This window comes from Delphinus delphis, chromosome 6, assembly GCF_949987515.2.
Source record: "Delphinus delphis chromosome 6, mDelDel1.2, whole genome shotgun sequence".
In the NCBI taxonomy this organism is placed as follows: domain Eukaryota; kingdom Metazoa; phylum Chordata; class Mammalia; order Artiodactyla; family Delphinidae; genus Delphinus; species Delphinus delphis.
In genome coordinates, this window is record NC_082688.1 from 38786623 (window position 1) to 38802788 (window position 16166).

General features: G+C 42.3%; 1 protein-coding gene and 1 pseudogene across 1 annotated transcript in view; one reads left to right on the forward strand and one right to left on the reverse strand.

Annotated features, from left to right (window-relative positions):
• LOC132426614 (spermatogenesis-associated protein 31D4-like) overlaps positions 1–16166 on the reverse strand; it is a 203268-nt gene that overhangs the window by 111755 nt on the left and 75347 nt on the right. The window lies entirely within an intron of this gene.
• LOC132426613 (heat shock protein 75 kDa, mitochondrial pseudogene) lies at positions 13880–15275 on the forward strand (annotated as a pseudogene).

Genomic DNA, 16166 nt, shown 5'->3' on the forward strand with positions numbered 1-16166 from the left:
TATTAATGGAAAAAAAGAGAAGTCTCTACGTTTGAATATAGATTCTATAATGTTTGATAACTTTACTTTTTCCCTATGCAAAGGACATAACATATTAATGTGTCTGTGCATGTGCTGGTTCTACTGCATGAAATTCCCTTCAAATAAGTGGACAAATGGCAGATAAATGTACATTTCTAACTCTTAGCCCTGGTTAAATAAGGCCGTCTGTAAAGACAGCTTTTTATCTTGGCTGTCTCCCACCATCTTGAGTTATTCTTTGGTCCCCTTGTTCACAATTCTTCCTGCTTCAGGTTGAATCAATGAGTCACATCCACCTCATCCACGCACCAGGATTTCTCAGATGAGCAGCTGATGAGCTACCCTACTGCCCAGACATCTCATTACCTTCTGTCCTCTGCTGCCCTGCTGTGACCTCACACTGAGCTCAGTTCAACTCCCTGCAGGGTTGTATGGGCAATCAGTGTCCTTGAACCCCCAGCTCTATAATTCATGATCTTGGAGTGGCCAAATGGCTCGGTTAAACTTTTTTTTATTCCTGCTTATATGACAAAGCTTCTGCCCTCAATAGGGAAAACTAGGCTTATGGTGCATGTACAATATTCCCTAAGGATAAAAACTGTATTATACATGTTCTCTATATTTCTTCCTTCACTTGTTACGTTTAATAACTGACAAATTATAACCATGTTTTCACTAATTTGAAATAGATATTCTGGAACTTTGAAAGATCATTCTCAAAAATAGGTCAATTCCTCTAGCAGTTAATAGATTTATGGCTTCACAACTTGATCTTAAAAGTGACCATGAAAAAAAACAAAACAAAAAAAACCAAAAAGTGACCACGGGGCTTCCCTGGTGGCGCAGTGGTTGAGAGTCCGCCTGCCAATGCAGGGGACACGGGTTCGTGCCCCAGTCTGGGAGGATCCCACATGCCGCGGAGCAGCTGGGCCCGTGAGCCATGGCCACTGAGCCTGCGTGTCCGGAGCCTGTGCTCCGCAACGGGAGAGGCCACATTAGTGAGAGGCCTGCGTACCGCAAAAAAAAAAAGTGACCATGAAGCAGGAGTATCTTCTTTGTAGAAAAACATGTAGGACATCCAGAGAACAACACACATTGGAAATAAAGGTCAATAAACTTTTTGGCATTATTTTGTCTTATAGCAGTTCAGTTTCAACTTATATGGACTACAATTCCAAGCTTTTGATTATTTAATGGTGATGACCCAGTTTATAAATTACATCCATCTTCTCCTATTCCTGTTTTTATTCTGTTCATCATCTCATTACTTTGTTACTCAATATCATTATAAACTTCAGTAAACAGAAGGCAAAAAAAATAAAGGCAGAAAAAACACAAGCTAATCTACTGTACCATTTAAGCATCTCTCCAATAAGATTATTTGGAGGGAAACCTGAAAGGATTGACCAAAATAAAATCTCTATAGTTCGAAGACCCATGCAATTACCCTTCTCCCAGTGCTAAAAGCAATGAGGGAGTTGATTTTATATCCCAACTTTAACAAGATAACCATGAAATCCAATTGTCAAATACTGTGACTGAATTTTTATAAGAGTTTCCAGCTAACGTGGTTTATATAAACAAGTACACGGAGAGTATTCAGGATCTGACTGGATGTCTGAAAACTCATAGTCTACATCCCATCCCCATGTGAATTCTTACATGTTATAATATGTCTCAAAGGACAGTTGAAAATTTAATTAACTAAAAAATAATTTTTAACTTTAAAAATTAAAGTAAATTTAAAAAAAGACAGTTAAGTCTCCTCTCAGCAAGTTTTAACATTGCCAGCTTAGTTTTCTTAATGTTTCTCCCTGTTCCTTCATTTCCTTCTCGCTCACCCGCTATCACTGACCCAGATCTCCTCCACCAGATTTGTACATGGCAGAGAATGGGGAAACACACGGAGAACAACAAAGGGTGAGGACGGATGAAAAGAGCCAACAGTAACTTTTACTGGGGCCAGGGTTTAGAGATTAAGCCGCAGGCTAAACACAAAGCAGCCAGCTTATTTATTTTGCAGTTAGTGGAATTTTTTTTCTTCAATGTCAAGTGGCAGGAGCCAAACTTTAGAAAGTCACAGCTTTCCCAAGACTTAAAAGAAAGAAAGCCTTGATCACGCACATTTTCTTGGAATGCTTGTAGGTTAGAACTGATGATCTTCCCCTGGATGGATTTACAGGCCAAAATGCAATCAAGCTTAGGAGCTCCTGGCTCCAGTCACAGCTGCAAACGAGGTAAATACAGATCTCCAAATTACATCTTCAACCTGCCAATATATTCTCTGCTACCCACCTCCTCCACTGCCTGAACTTTGAGGTTCAAATGACTACTCCACATCCTTTGAGGTACTGTAACCTAAGATTTTCTAAATCTCTAAAGCACAAGGAAAGGTACACAGGGGTCAAAATATGTAACGTGTTACATGCCATTCCAAAAAATATGACTTTCCCATTAGAGGGAGCTATGACAGGTTTTTAAGCAGGATAATGATAACACCAGATTTAGTTTAGAAAGATAGTTCTGCAGATGGCAAATTTTTCCAAAATAGCATATAAATTTAATACAATCAACATAAAAATCTCAACAAATGTTTTTTGAAGAGTGATGCAATGGTGCTAAATTTTATTTGAAAAATAAAATGAGGGGAAAAAACTCTGTCACACAAAAAAGTAAATACATAAATATGGAGCAAAGCAGAGGACTTGGCTTATCAAATATTAAAATCCATTAGAAAGCTACTAGATTCAAAACGACAGGGCATTTTTGCTAGAATTTGTAGTCAGACTGATGGACGAGAATAAAAGGCCAGAAATAGCCTCAAAGTTAAATAAAAATTTAGTGTATAACACTGTTGTCACCTCAAATCATTGGAGAAAGGTTGGATTAAACTATAAATAATATTGAGAAAGCTGGCCAACCATTTTAGGAAAAATAAAGTTCAAAACATTGTCTCACATCTCATGCCAAAAAATTTCCAATTAGGAACAACCATACAGGGCTTCCCTGGTGGCACAGTGGTTAAGAATCCGCCTACCAATGCAGGGGACACGGGTTTGAGCCCTGGTCCGGGAAGATCCCACATGCCATAGAGCAACTAAGCCTGTGCGCCACAACTACTGAGCCTGCGCTCTAGAGCCCACGAGCCACAACTACTGAGCCTGTGCTCTAGAGCCCACATGCCACAACTACTGAAGCCCGCGCACCTAGAGCCCATGCTCTGCAACAAGAGAAGCCACCGCAATGAGAAGCCTGCGCACCACAACGAAGAGTAGCCCCCGCTTGCCGCAACTAGTGAAAGCCTGCACACAGCAACAAAGACCCAACGCAGCCAAAGCTAAAATTAATTAATTAATTATTTAAAAAAATTTTTTAAAACCCCAACTATATAGGGAGTTCCCTGGTAGTCTACTGGTTAGGATTCCAGGCTTTCACTGCCATGGCCCTGGTTCAGTCCCTGGCCAGGGAACTGAGATCCCCTAAGCTGTGCAGCATGGCCAAAAAAAAAAAAAAAACCAAAAAAACAAACAAACAAAAAAACTATATATCATCTATACATCATGAAACCACAACAATATTAAAAGAAATTTTATGTGATCAAGAGTTCTATATTGGGGCTTCCCTGCTGGCACAGTGGTTGAGAGTCTGCCTGCTGATGCAGGGGACACGGGTTCGTGCCCTGATCCAGGAAGATCCCACATGCCGTGGAGCGGCTGGGCCTGTGAGCCATGGCCGCTGAGCCTGCGCGTCCGGAGCCTGTGCTCCGCAACGGGAGAGGCCACAACAGTGAGAGGCCTGCATACCGCAAAGAAAAAAAGAAAAAAAAAAAAGAGTTCTATATCAAGTAAATCTTCTGAAGAAAGTAAGACAGAAAGAGGTACAAGTAGAAAAAATATAGAAAGATGTTCCAGATCATTCGTGAAAGCAAAATAATTTGAATGGCTTTCAAAAGGAAATTATTTAAGTACATTATAGTACATCCATATCACAGAATAATACAAAGCCACCAAAAATGATGTAGCTGTGTATTTATTCATTTAGAAAAATGCTCACAATCTATTAAATAAAAAGGCAAATCACCAAACAGAATTATATTATAATCTACTTTGTATATATGTGTGTATAATCATAGAAGAAAGTCTAGAAGGATGCACACTGGGTTTTCATTTGGTAATAGGATTTGGCAATTTAACAAGAAACTATTACTTTTGTATTGGAGATAAAATATAAAAGTCTTTGCATTTGAAAAAAAAATAAGATTAGGTTGGCAGGAGTTTGAAATGGGACTGGAGTAAAGAAAGCTAATGATAATTTAGGAGGTTGCTGCAAAAGTCCTGGTGATAGCAGATGAGAACCTGAAGAGACAAGGACAATAAAGCTGAATCTGAAAAATATTTGGGTGATAGAAGGTGTCAGGACTTGGTGGTCAGCTGGGCTTTTGTTACTGGGCTGTCCTTTAGGATGCCTATAACTTAATAAATGGATCATTAATAAAGAAGGAGGATACCACTGCATGGTAGGGTAGGTGGGCAAACCAACAGTTCTACCTTTAGATATACATTGCAGGACAGTATGGAAGCGCTGCCCAGCAGGCAACTGGAAATAAGAAGCTGGAGACTGAGACATGGAGTTTATTAGTATGAGGGTACTGGTAGAAACCATAATCTGGTTTGTAAAAGCACCTGTAATTCTCCAGGGAAAATGACCATTGGGTCCACACTGCTTCGAGAGCTCTTATCCTAGACTACATTTTCCAAATTATGTGGGATTTTATTTCCTGAAGTCCTAGTCATCTAGATCATTAGGATTCCAACACTATCACAGTCTGGGTTCAGTAACCGCCCATCTCTGCTCTTTAAATCTTTCATTGGCTCCCCATTTCATTTAGAACAAAATCCAAACTCTTGACCAGGATCTACCAGCCCTACATGATCCAGACTGCTGCTATTCCCATTACTCACTATAATCTTGCCATTCTGGTCTTCTTTGTGATCCTTGAACACACCGAGGTCTTTCCCATTTCAGAGCTTTGCACATGCTCTTCCCTTTGCCAGGAAGGTTCTTCTTTGCCTTGTCTCGTGACTGGCTCCTTATCTTTCAGACCTCAGCTCCAATGTCACTCCCTCCAAGGGTTATTCCCCGACCTCCATTTCTAAAGAACCACTCTCCCTTATATGCACTGGCATGCCACTCTACCACGTCACTGCATCATATTTCCTTTATAGAACTTACCTCTACTCAACATTATTTTGTTACTTGTTTATTGTCAATCTTTCCTTCTAGAATGTAAGCTCCATAAGACAGGTCATGTCAATCCAGCACCTATAGTAGAGCCCAACACACAACCACATAGCAGGCTTTCAAACCTGTGGAATAGTTGTAGAATGAATGAAGGATTGAGGCATTTCCAGTAAGTAGCTCTACATTTGCAGTCAGAAGGCAACACAACCTTGGCTAAGTCAACCTCAATTTCCATATCTCTAAAATGTGGCCAAAAATGTTTACTCTGCTTATGCACTAGGATTATCATGAGACTTTGATTCTTCATTCATTCATCATTAAATATTTCCCAAGTACTTTCTATGTGCTATGTACTGTGCTCATTGCTGTGTTCACAGCTATGAATAAGAAGTTGAGTCTAGTGGCTGAGACAGTTACGTTTAGAGGCAATTATGAATGGTACGGTTATTATAAAAAAGACCAAGCACAGGGTGCCATAAGAGCACATAGGAGAGGCACCAAATTCATCCTCAGGGAATCAAGGAAGGGTGAGTACCAGTGGAAATCAACTTGGCAAAGAGAAGGCAGGGCGATGGGTAGTCAGACAAAGAGAAAATAGTCGAGACAGAGGAAACATGTGCAAAGGCCCAGAGGCAAACAAGGACAGGGCATATTGATGAACTGCATGTCACTCAGGATGGCTGAGACTAGAAAGAAGGAGTGGTGGCAAAATTCAAGGCTAGAGCTCTAAAGAGAGTCCAGGTCACGATGGGCCTATGCACCAGCGTGGACAGTTTGGAGAACTTTGGCAGGACCAAAACAAAGGAGGCAGTGGTAAAGGGGGGAGGGTGATTAGAGCATGCCAGAGATGAGTCTGGAAACAGGGAGAAGCCCAATCAGAGAGAATTTTGGATGCCATGTTTAGGAGTTAGACTCTATGCTACAGGTGATGGGGAACTACTAAAGAGCTTTAAGTGGGGCAATGACCACTCCAGCATGGAGAAAAATTGGAGCAAGACAAAATAAGGGACACAGAGTTGTTCATTAAACCAAGTGAGAAGTAATGGGTGGCATGAATTAAGAGTGATGAGGGTGATGAATCAAAGAGATACTTAGGAAAGAGATCTGATGTGACTGTCAAACCATGTTTGGAGGGGGGAGGGGATCAGCACGTTGAGGGATTCCACTGGTAAGTCTTTTTAACAGCAGTCTTCCTAACTCAGTGAAAAGAGAATTAATGGATAGAATTTCCTTAATACTAAGATCTTGTATACATTTTTCCTAAATTTTGGATTCTGTTCCTGATTATTTATAACTACCTGGCTCAAAAGAATTCTATGCTTAGTGATTGTTTGAGATGGGGGTCAAACCAACAGAAAGCAGACTCTAAGACAGTTTAGTATGCAGGATGTTTATTAAGGAGTGTCCTTGGGATCAACACCCATGGAGGGGAAGGGGACACAGGACTGGATGAGGCAGAAATCAAGAACAGTATGGGCCCCATGACAACCCTGGACAATCTCACAAGGAACTCTGGAGCTAAACTGGCCTCCAGAGTTGTCCCATGCTGGACTGAAATGGCCAGTCCTTAATGCTCATCTCAATCAGTCACTGGATATAGGCCACCCCGAGAAGGGCATAACTTTAAGGAAGGCAGTTTTCTGCAGGTGAGGTAATCCCTGAAGGGACTAGTAACTAAGGCTGTCCACAGACCACAACCCCGGCAGCTGAGTCAATAGGTTCTTTATTGAAGGGAGATCTGGGCAGGGGCACCTGCATATCACAAGGTGGGTAAGTCTGTTATTTCAATATATCAAGGCCTTCGGGGGACACCCTAACAGCTCAGAAATATGCCACCCTGAGCAAGTGTGAGAACTTCTTCCCTTCCTACATTCTTTTTTTTTTTTTTTTTTTTTTTTTTTTTGCGGTATGCGGGCCTCTCACTGTTGTGGCCTCTCCCGTTGCGGAGCACAGGCTCCAGACGGGCAGGTTCAGCGGCCACGGCTCACGGGCCCAGCCGCTCCATGGCATATGGGATCCTCCCAGACCGGGGCACGAACCCATGTCCCCTGCATCAGCAGGCGGACTCTCAACCACTGCGCCACCAGGAAAGCCCCCTACATTCTTTTAACACGCATTTATTGAGTATATTTTTTGTGTCAGGCACAGTGTTAGGCATTGGGTCAACGATGAACAACACAAGAACAGCCTTCATGGAAATGATAATGTAATGAGGGAAACAGTTTTTTAGTAAGAAAAATATTGTACAATTAAACACGGTACTTTCCCAAAGAGGATGAAAATGAAAGGAAATGGACAACGTGGGTAAATGGAAGGAGTCTCATTACACAGAGGGCCCAGGGAAAGCCCCTCTACAGGCCACTTACATTCCTTGGCTTGTGGCCCTTTCATCTTCAAAGCCTCCAATGTGGCATTTTCTCTTTTCTCTGACCTCTGCTTCTGTCCCTTATCTTCTCACTCAGACTCTATTTCTGTCCCATTCATGTTAAAGGTCCTGTAATTACCTCAGGCCCACACAGATAATCCAAGATAATCTCCCCATTGCAAAATCCTTAACCTAATTACACCTGCAAAGTCCTTTTGCTATGCAGTGTAACATATTCACAGGTTTTGGGGATTAGAGTGTGGACAGCCTTGGGGGGCCATCACTCAGGCTACCATACTCAACTTCCTCATCTTTAAAATGGGTATAATAATAGGACCACCTCATATATTTGTTGAAATATCATATATTTGTTGAAATCAAATGCTAAGAGCGCTGCCTGGTGCAAAGAAAACCCTCAATAAATGTGAGCAGCTATTTGGGTCGTGTGGATCTCTTTATCTACGCTATCCTCTCCATCGTAGTGTTTCTGCCTTAGTTCAGTCCCTCCTCATTTTAACTTTCCATAATCATCTGCTGTCTTCAGTTTTGCCTCCTTATACACACATCCCTAGACCCCCACCTCCCCACCCTCCATACCACCACCAGAGGGGAACCACAGTGATCACATTTCATGGATTCATTCACTCAGTGAAGACGTATGGGTGTCCATTTTGAACCATTCACCTGCCATGAGTGTCTCCATGGCCAATCCCTGTGTCAGCTGGACATTTTGAGCCAGGTACTGAGTCTTGTTTATCTATTTACCCCAGCATTTTACAGTGCTGAGCTACAGTAGGTGCTCCATAAGGCCTTTTGAATGAGTTAATGAATAGATGGGTCTAGTTAAAGCACTCTGTAGGTATATGATTCTATAAGGGTAGGAGCCCTATTAAATTCTCATCACAGGAACACATTTGAATTATTTTTAAAGCAGCTGAGGTGCTGTAAAAATTTACGGTGGAGCTCAGTGCATCCTGGAGAAGCATATCTGTGCCTGCACACCTCCAGAGGCCTCCTTAGCCAGAACTGCACAGGGACAGTGGGGCGGAGAGGGCATCTGGGTAAACTGTCAAACAGGTAGGCTTTAGAGCAGATGCTTCTTTGGAGATTTTAGAAAGGAGAATCAAGTGACCCTGTGATGTGGCTACTATTTTGGTTAAGATATATTTTCTCTCTTTCAGTGTAATCTCATTTCCTCTCCACCACCAAAAAAAAAAAAAAACCCACATAAGATACTGAGAAGGGCCTTTCTCTATGCTTCCCATTCAAGAGTGCCTGCCAAACCAATTAATACCTTCTGAATGTTATCTCCCTGCTATGTTAATGTTATGTTAATAAATGCAATTAAGATAACATTCAGGAGGTGTTAATTGGTTTGGCAGATGTACATGAATAAGAAGCACATATTTTGCTTTCCCTATTTATGGAGGCAGGAAGTGACACAAAGTTGGACAAAAGGAAACTTAATTTGCCTCGTCTCTTTTGATACCCCTTAGGCCTTTTCTGTTAAGTAATACATGGGATTCTTAAAAATGCAAATTTAGATGGTATTACAAAGATGAAGCGATCGTCAAATGTTGCAAAAACACTGAAATTGTCTTTGGCCACAGGAATTAACTACATGGTGTTTACTCTCTTTAAAACACTATATATGCCACATATGCTATACATACACACACACACACACACACACACACACACACACACACACTCTCTCTCTCTCTCAAAAGTGTCTATAGCATATATGCAAATAAGCTCTCATGTTAATCTATAAAGCAGACTGTTTCACAGGTCTAATACCTAGACTATTCTTGATGTAATTAGTTATTTAATATATTCCAGTGACTTAATGTTCTTTTATTCTAACTTACAACAAGATGGCAGCTTTTACTTTTTATGCTTAGAAATCACATATATATACACATATATATATGCTAATGTACCTTACTTAGCAAAACAGAGGTTTTCTCTGAAATTTATTGGTATAAATGTGTGTAGTCTTGAAGCAAAGAGATGTTACATTGTATTACCATCAAGGTCACTGTGTTCATTTCTGGAACCTGGCATTTGCCAGCACATCACATGGCCTTTGGCAGACTTAGTCTTCCCAGAACCTTATTAGGACACACCTATGATAAGAGCCCCTCTAAGAGCTGAGATCTGAGAGCGTGTCAGAGCACAGACCCATTAGGGTCCCTTCCAGTCCTGGAGGGCAAATTATCAGAGTCTACTTTGTGAACAAAATGGTCAGAACTAAACTAAAACATTAGTCTTCAGCCTGGACTTCAAAACAAATTGGAAGTACATTACCTCAATTCTAAGACACCATCTTCTGCAAAATGCACCAGCTCTTTAATAAGGGTTTTCCAGAGGGGGAAACAGGAGAAGAGGAAAGAGAATGAAGAAAAGGAGAAAGACCCCATTAAATTTTATATTTACTGCAAGATCGAAGTCCAGTTCCAGCAATGCTAAAATGTGCCTCTCAAATTAAAGAATAGCAGGCATGCCCTAGAAATACAGGTAACAGTAGGTAGCTAGAACACAGCCACTGCTTTGTTTCCAGTGGATGGTTTGGAGCCAATATCTGTTGCATAGTTCCAGAAAGCTTACCAATCCTTTAGAAATACATTCATGTTTCTTTGCTAAATGCCCATCTGCAGCCCTTAATTGTCCCTTCATCACTTTTCGCAAAGTAATTTCCTTGGACCTTACATATAAAATAATGGGACTGTTCCTAGCTTTCAATCTGTGAGTATGGTAATTTCTTAAGTGATAAAGGGTCACTACTGCTCTCCAGTGACAAGAGCTGAAGATTGTTATGAAATATTCTTCTAACCTGTGTGCCTGTGTGCATAAATATGTGATAGAATCATTGTGGTTCAAATTCTTTAGGCTTTAGAATCTTGGCTCCCCTCCAGCCTAAGGAGGTGGAGGAAAACTCCTGACCTCAGTGACACTGACTTAGTGTTTTGGGACAGTCCCCACCGTGGCTCTAGGCTTTGGTTGACTCTGGCATGGCAGTGAAGTCTTGACACAGATTTGACTGACAAGCCATTTCTAGATGATTCCGTGTACCTTTGAGGGGAGGGTTGCTCACAGTGGGCACCTCTAAGCACACTGTCCCAAGAGCTCAGAAGGCTGCTCAAAGATGGGATCAGGCAATAAAATCTCATTCTCAAAGCAGTGTCCTCTGACCCAGGGTTGGCAAGCATTTTCAGTTAAAAAAAAATAAAAGCAAGTTATACTCACATTAAATTATTCCTGGGTAAAATTATTGCATTTATATCATGTGGCAGAGATTGCAAATAGATTATATCTGAGTATAATAGGCTGAACTGTGTCCTTCCAAAATTCATATGTTGAAGCTTAACCCCCAGTACCTCAGAATGTGACTTTATTTGGAGATAGGGTCTTTAAAGAGATAATTAAGCTAAAGTGAGGCCATTAGGGTAGACCCTAATCCAATCTGACTGGTGTCCTTATACGAAGAAGAAATTTGAACACACAAAAGAAGCACCAGGGATGTACATGCACAGATGAAAGGCCACATGAGGACACAGCAAGAAGGTGGCTATATGCAAGCCAAAGCAAGAGGTCTCAGAAGAAACCAGACCTGCCCACGCCTTCATCTTGGACTTGCACTCTCCAGAACTGTGAGAAATAAACTTCTGTTGCTTAAGTCATGAAGTCAGTGGTATTTTGTTATGGCAGCTCTAGGAAACTATCACACTGAGTGATTGCTCTTGGCTGCCTTAAGCACAATGTTAGAAAGGATTCTGGAGTGGCAAACACGGGCATGGGAAGAGTAGTCGAACACGTGCCGATTTAGCCATCCTTACTCCATGGGGTGGAATTGAGAAGCTTGACTACCTGTAAAATGTTTATTGTCATTCATGACACACGGTAACCAATGAATAATTTTAGCTGTAAATATTATTATTTTAAGTTTAAACATTTCTTCAATGAATAGGTCATTCAATGAATAGCGTGTAAATCTTCAACGCACAGGATATTTGGCCAGTGAGAATAATATCACACGCGCACACACCCAGTTTCCTCAGGGTGCTGTAGTCAACTATTCTACCCCTAAGCATGGAAAACCACTGCTTTTTCTCCTCCCTCCCTGTAGCTTCAGCTTATCCAGAATGACATATAAATGGAGTTGCATCATATGTAACTTTGTGAATTTGGTTTCTTTCATTTAGCAGAATGACTTTGAGATTCATCCAAGTTGTTGCACGTAACAAATAGTTCATTCTTTTTATGCTGAGTAGTATTCCGTTGCATGGACATACCACGGTTTGATTATCCATTCACTCATTAAAGGACATTTGGGTTGTTTCAGATTTGAGCAATTTTGAATAAAGCTGCTACAGGTTTTTGTGTGAATTTACGTCTTCAGTTCTCTAGGGTAGATACCCAGAAGTGGGATAGATGGATCATATGGTAAGTGTATGTTTAATTTTATAAAAAACTGCCAAGCTGTTTTTCAGAGTGGCTGTACCATTTTGCATTCTCATAGCAACGTATGAGAGTCTCAGTTGCTCCACAACTTCATCAAGACCTTGTATTGTCAGTTGTTTGTTTTTAATTTTAGTAATTCTAATAGGTATGTAGTTTATCTCATGATTTTAATTTGTCTTTCCCTAATGACTACTGCCTAATGATGCTGAGAATCTTTCCATGTACTTACTTGCCTTCAATATGTCTTCTTAGACGAAGTAACTGTTGAAATTTTTTGCTTTTTTGAAAACTGGTTTGTTGTTTTCTTATTGTTGACTTCGGAAAGTTCTTTATATATTCTAAGTACAACGCCTTTGTCAAACATATGATTTGCAAATATTTTCCCCCAACCTGTGACTTGTCTTTTCACTCTCTTAACAGTAACTTTGACAATGCATAAGTCTTTAACTGATAAGTTTAATTTATCAATTTTTCTCATATAAATCTTGCTTTTATTATATCTAAGAATTCTCTACCTAACTCAGGTCCACAAAGATTTTTTCCCAGGTTTTCTTTAAAAGTCTTATAGCTTTATGTTTTGCATTTAGTTCTGTTACCCATTTTGAGTTAATTGTGTACAAAATGTGAAGTACAGGTCAAGGTTCATTTTTTTTTGCACATGGATGTTCAGTTGTTCAGCACCATTTTTTTTTTCAGTCTCTAAGTATTTTTTTTATTGGAATATAGTTACTTTACAATGTTGTGTTAGTTTCTGCCGTACAGCAAAGTGAATCAGCTATACGTATATATATATATATCCCCTACATTTTGGATTTCCTTCCCATTTAGGTCACCACAGAGCACTTAGTAGAGTGCCCTGTGCTATACAGTAGGTTCTCATTAGTTATCTATTTTATACATAGTATCAATAGTGTATATATGTCAATCCCAATCTCCCAATTCATCCCACCCCACCTTTCCCCCCTTGGTGTCCACACATTTGTTCTCTATGTCTGTGTCTCTATTTCTGCTTTGCAAATAGGTCCATCTATAACATTTTTCTAGATTCCACATATATGCATTAATATACGATATTTGTTTTTCTCTTTCTGACTTATTTCACTCTGTATGACAGTCTCTAGGTCCATCCATGTCTCTGCAAATGGCACGATTTCGTTCCTTCTTAAGGCTGAGTAATATTCCATTGTATATATGTACCACATCTTCTTTATCCATTCCTCTGTTGAGGGACATTTCATTGCTTCTGTGTCCTGGCTATTGTAAATAGTGCTGCAATGAACACTGGGGTGTTCAGCACCATTTTTTTTGAGGTACGTGGGCTTCTCACTGTTGCAGCCTCTCCTGTTGCGGAGCACAGGCTCCAGACGCGCAGGCTCAGTGGCCATGGCTCACGGGCCCAGCCGCTCTGCAGCACGTGGGATCTTCTCGGACCGGGGCACGAACCCGCGTCCCCTGCAACGGCAGGCGGACTTTCAACCCCTGCGCCACCAGGGAAGCCCTTCAGCACCATTTTTTGAAGAGACTATCCTTTCTCCATGGAATTGCCTTTGTATCTTTTTCAAAACTCAACTGACCACAATTCTGTGAGTTCATTTCTCAAGTCTCTATTCCATTCCATTGATCTGTATGTCTATATTTTTATCAATATCTCATTGTCATAATAACTGTAGCTTTACAGTAAGTATTGATATCAAGTAGTATGAGTCTCCCAACTTTGTTCATTTGCAGAATTTTATTGGATATGCACCTTTGCCTTTCCATATAAATTTAAAAAATCAGTTTGCAGACATGGCTCGCCAGCTGTGGACGCTGCTGCTGTGGGGCTGCCGGCTGCGGGCCGCGGCACTGGCAGCGGCCCTGGCGGTGGCCCGGGGAGCACAACCAGTTCTGTGTCCTTGGAGGCCCCCAGCCCAGTCCTGGAGTCCCAGGCAAAGCCTGGCTTCAAGCTCCCACGATGGACGGCCGTTCAGCTCCCAGGCTACTGAGGAGCGTCAGCAGGAGCCTCTGCACTCCCTCAGCAGCAGCTCGGAGACCGTGCAGGGCTCTGTTTCCAAACATGAGCTCCAGGCTGAGACAAAGAAGCTTCTGGACATCGTTGCCCGTTCCTTGTACTCAGAAAAAGAGGTGTTTATACAGGAGCTGATCTCCAACGCGAGTGACGCCTTGGAAAAGTTGCGTCATAAGCTGGTGTCTGAAGGCCAGACGCTGCCAGAAATGGATATTCACTTGCAGACTGACACCGAGAAAGGCACCATCACGATCCAGGACGCTGGCATCGGGATGACACAGGAGGAGCTGGTGTCCAACCTGGGAACGACTGCCAGGTCCGGGTGGAAGGCCTTTTTGGACGCGCCTCAGAGGCAGGCGGAGGCCAGCAGCAAGATCATCGGCCAGTTCGGAATGGGTTTCTACTCGGCCTTCATAGTGGCTGACAGAGTCGAGGTCTGTTCTCGCTCGGTGGACACGGGCAGCCCTGGGTACCAGTGGCTTTCAGAGGGCTCTGGGGTGTTTGAAATCGCCGAAGCCTCAGGAGTAAGAACCGGGACCAAAATCATCGTCCACCTCACGGCAGACAGCAGAGTTCACCAGCGAGGCTCGGGTTGGAGATGTGGTGACAAAGTACAGCAACTTTGTCAGCTTCCCCTTGTACCTGAACGGAAGGCGCATTAATACCCTGCAGGCCATCTGGCTGATGGACCCCAAGGATGTGGGCGAGACGCGGCACAAGGAATTCTACCGCTACATCGCTCAGACCCATGACAAGCCCCGCTACACCCTGCACTACAAGACGGACGCGCTGCTCAACATCCGCAGCATCTTCTACGCGCTGGAAACGAAACCAACCATGTCTGACGTGAGCCGGGAGCTGGGCTCCAGTATCTCACTGTACAGCCGCCAGGTTCTCATCCAGACCAAGATGGGGGCCGCCCGGCACTTCCTGCGCATGCGACAGCTGGCCAAGCCCCAGGAGGAGCGCGCTCAGCTGCTGCAGCCCACACTGGAGATCAACCCCAGGCACAGGCTCATCAAGAAGCTCAATCAGCTGAGAGACAGCGAGCCTGACCTGGCCCAGCTGCTGGTGGATCAGATCTACGAGAATGCCGTGATCACAGCGGGGCTCGACGATGACCCGCGACCCATGGTGAGCCGCCTGAACCACCTGCTTGTCAAGGCCCTGGACTGACACTGACAGCTGTGAAAGCCCCAGGTCCTCCTGCACTGTTAGGGCTGCAGGAGAGGGGACAGATGGAACCGTGGGACAAGGTAGCCTGAGACAGTCACGGCAGGGGGGGCGGGGGAGGTTGGGACAATGACACAGGAAGGACTGGATGCTGCCAATGAGAACACCTGCTTTTGAGCTTTATTTACTTTAAAAAAAATCAATTTGCCAATAAATGCAAACATACTTGCTAGGATTTTTATTGGAATTGGACCAAATACATAGATCAAAAAGAGGAGAATTGACATCTTAAGTACACTGAGTCTTCTAATCCATGAATAGTCTTCTTTTTATTCATTTTATCAGTGTTTTATAGTTTTAAGCATACAGATCCTGATAAATTTATACCCAAATATTTATTTATTGAGTTGGGGCGCTATTATAAATGGTACTTATTTTCAATTTTGATTTCCAATTGTTTATTGTCTTTACAGGCATACCTCAGCAATATATTGTGGGTTTTGTTCCAGACCAACCAAGCCAAATGTCGCAATAAAGCGACATAATTTGTTTGATTCCCAGTGCATATAAAGTCACATAATTTGTTTGATTCCCAGTGCATATAAAAGTTATGTTTACACTATCCTGAAGTCTATTAGGTTGGCAATAGCAGTATGTCTAAAAAAACAAGTACATACCTTAATTTTAAAATACATTAGTGCTGGGCTTCCCTGGTGGCGCAGTGGTTAAGAATCTGCCTGCCAATGCAGGGGACATCGGTTCTAGCCCTGGTCCATGAAGATCCCACATGCTGCGGAGCAACTAAGCCTGCATGCCACAACTACTGACCCTCTGCTCTAGAGCCCGCAAGCCACAACTACTGAGCCCTTGCACCACAACTACTGAAGCCCATGC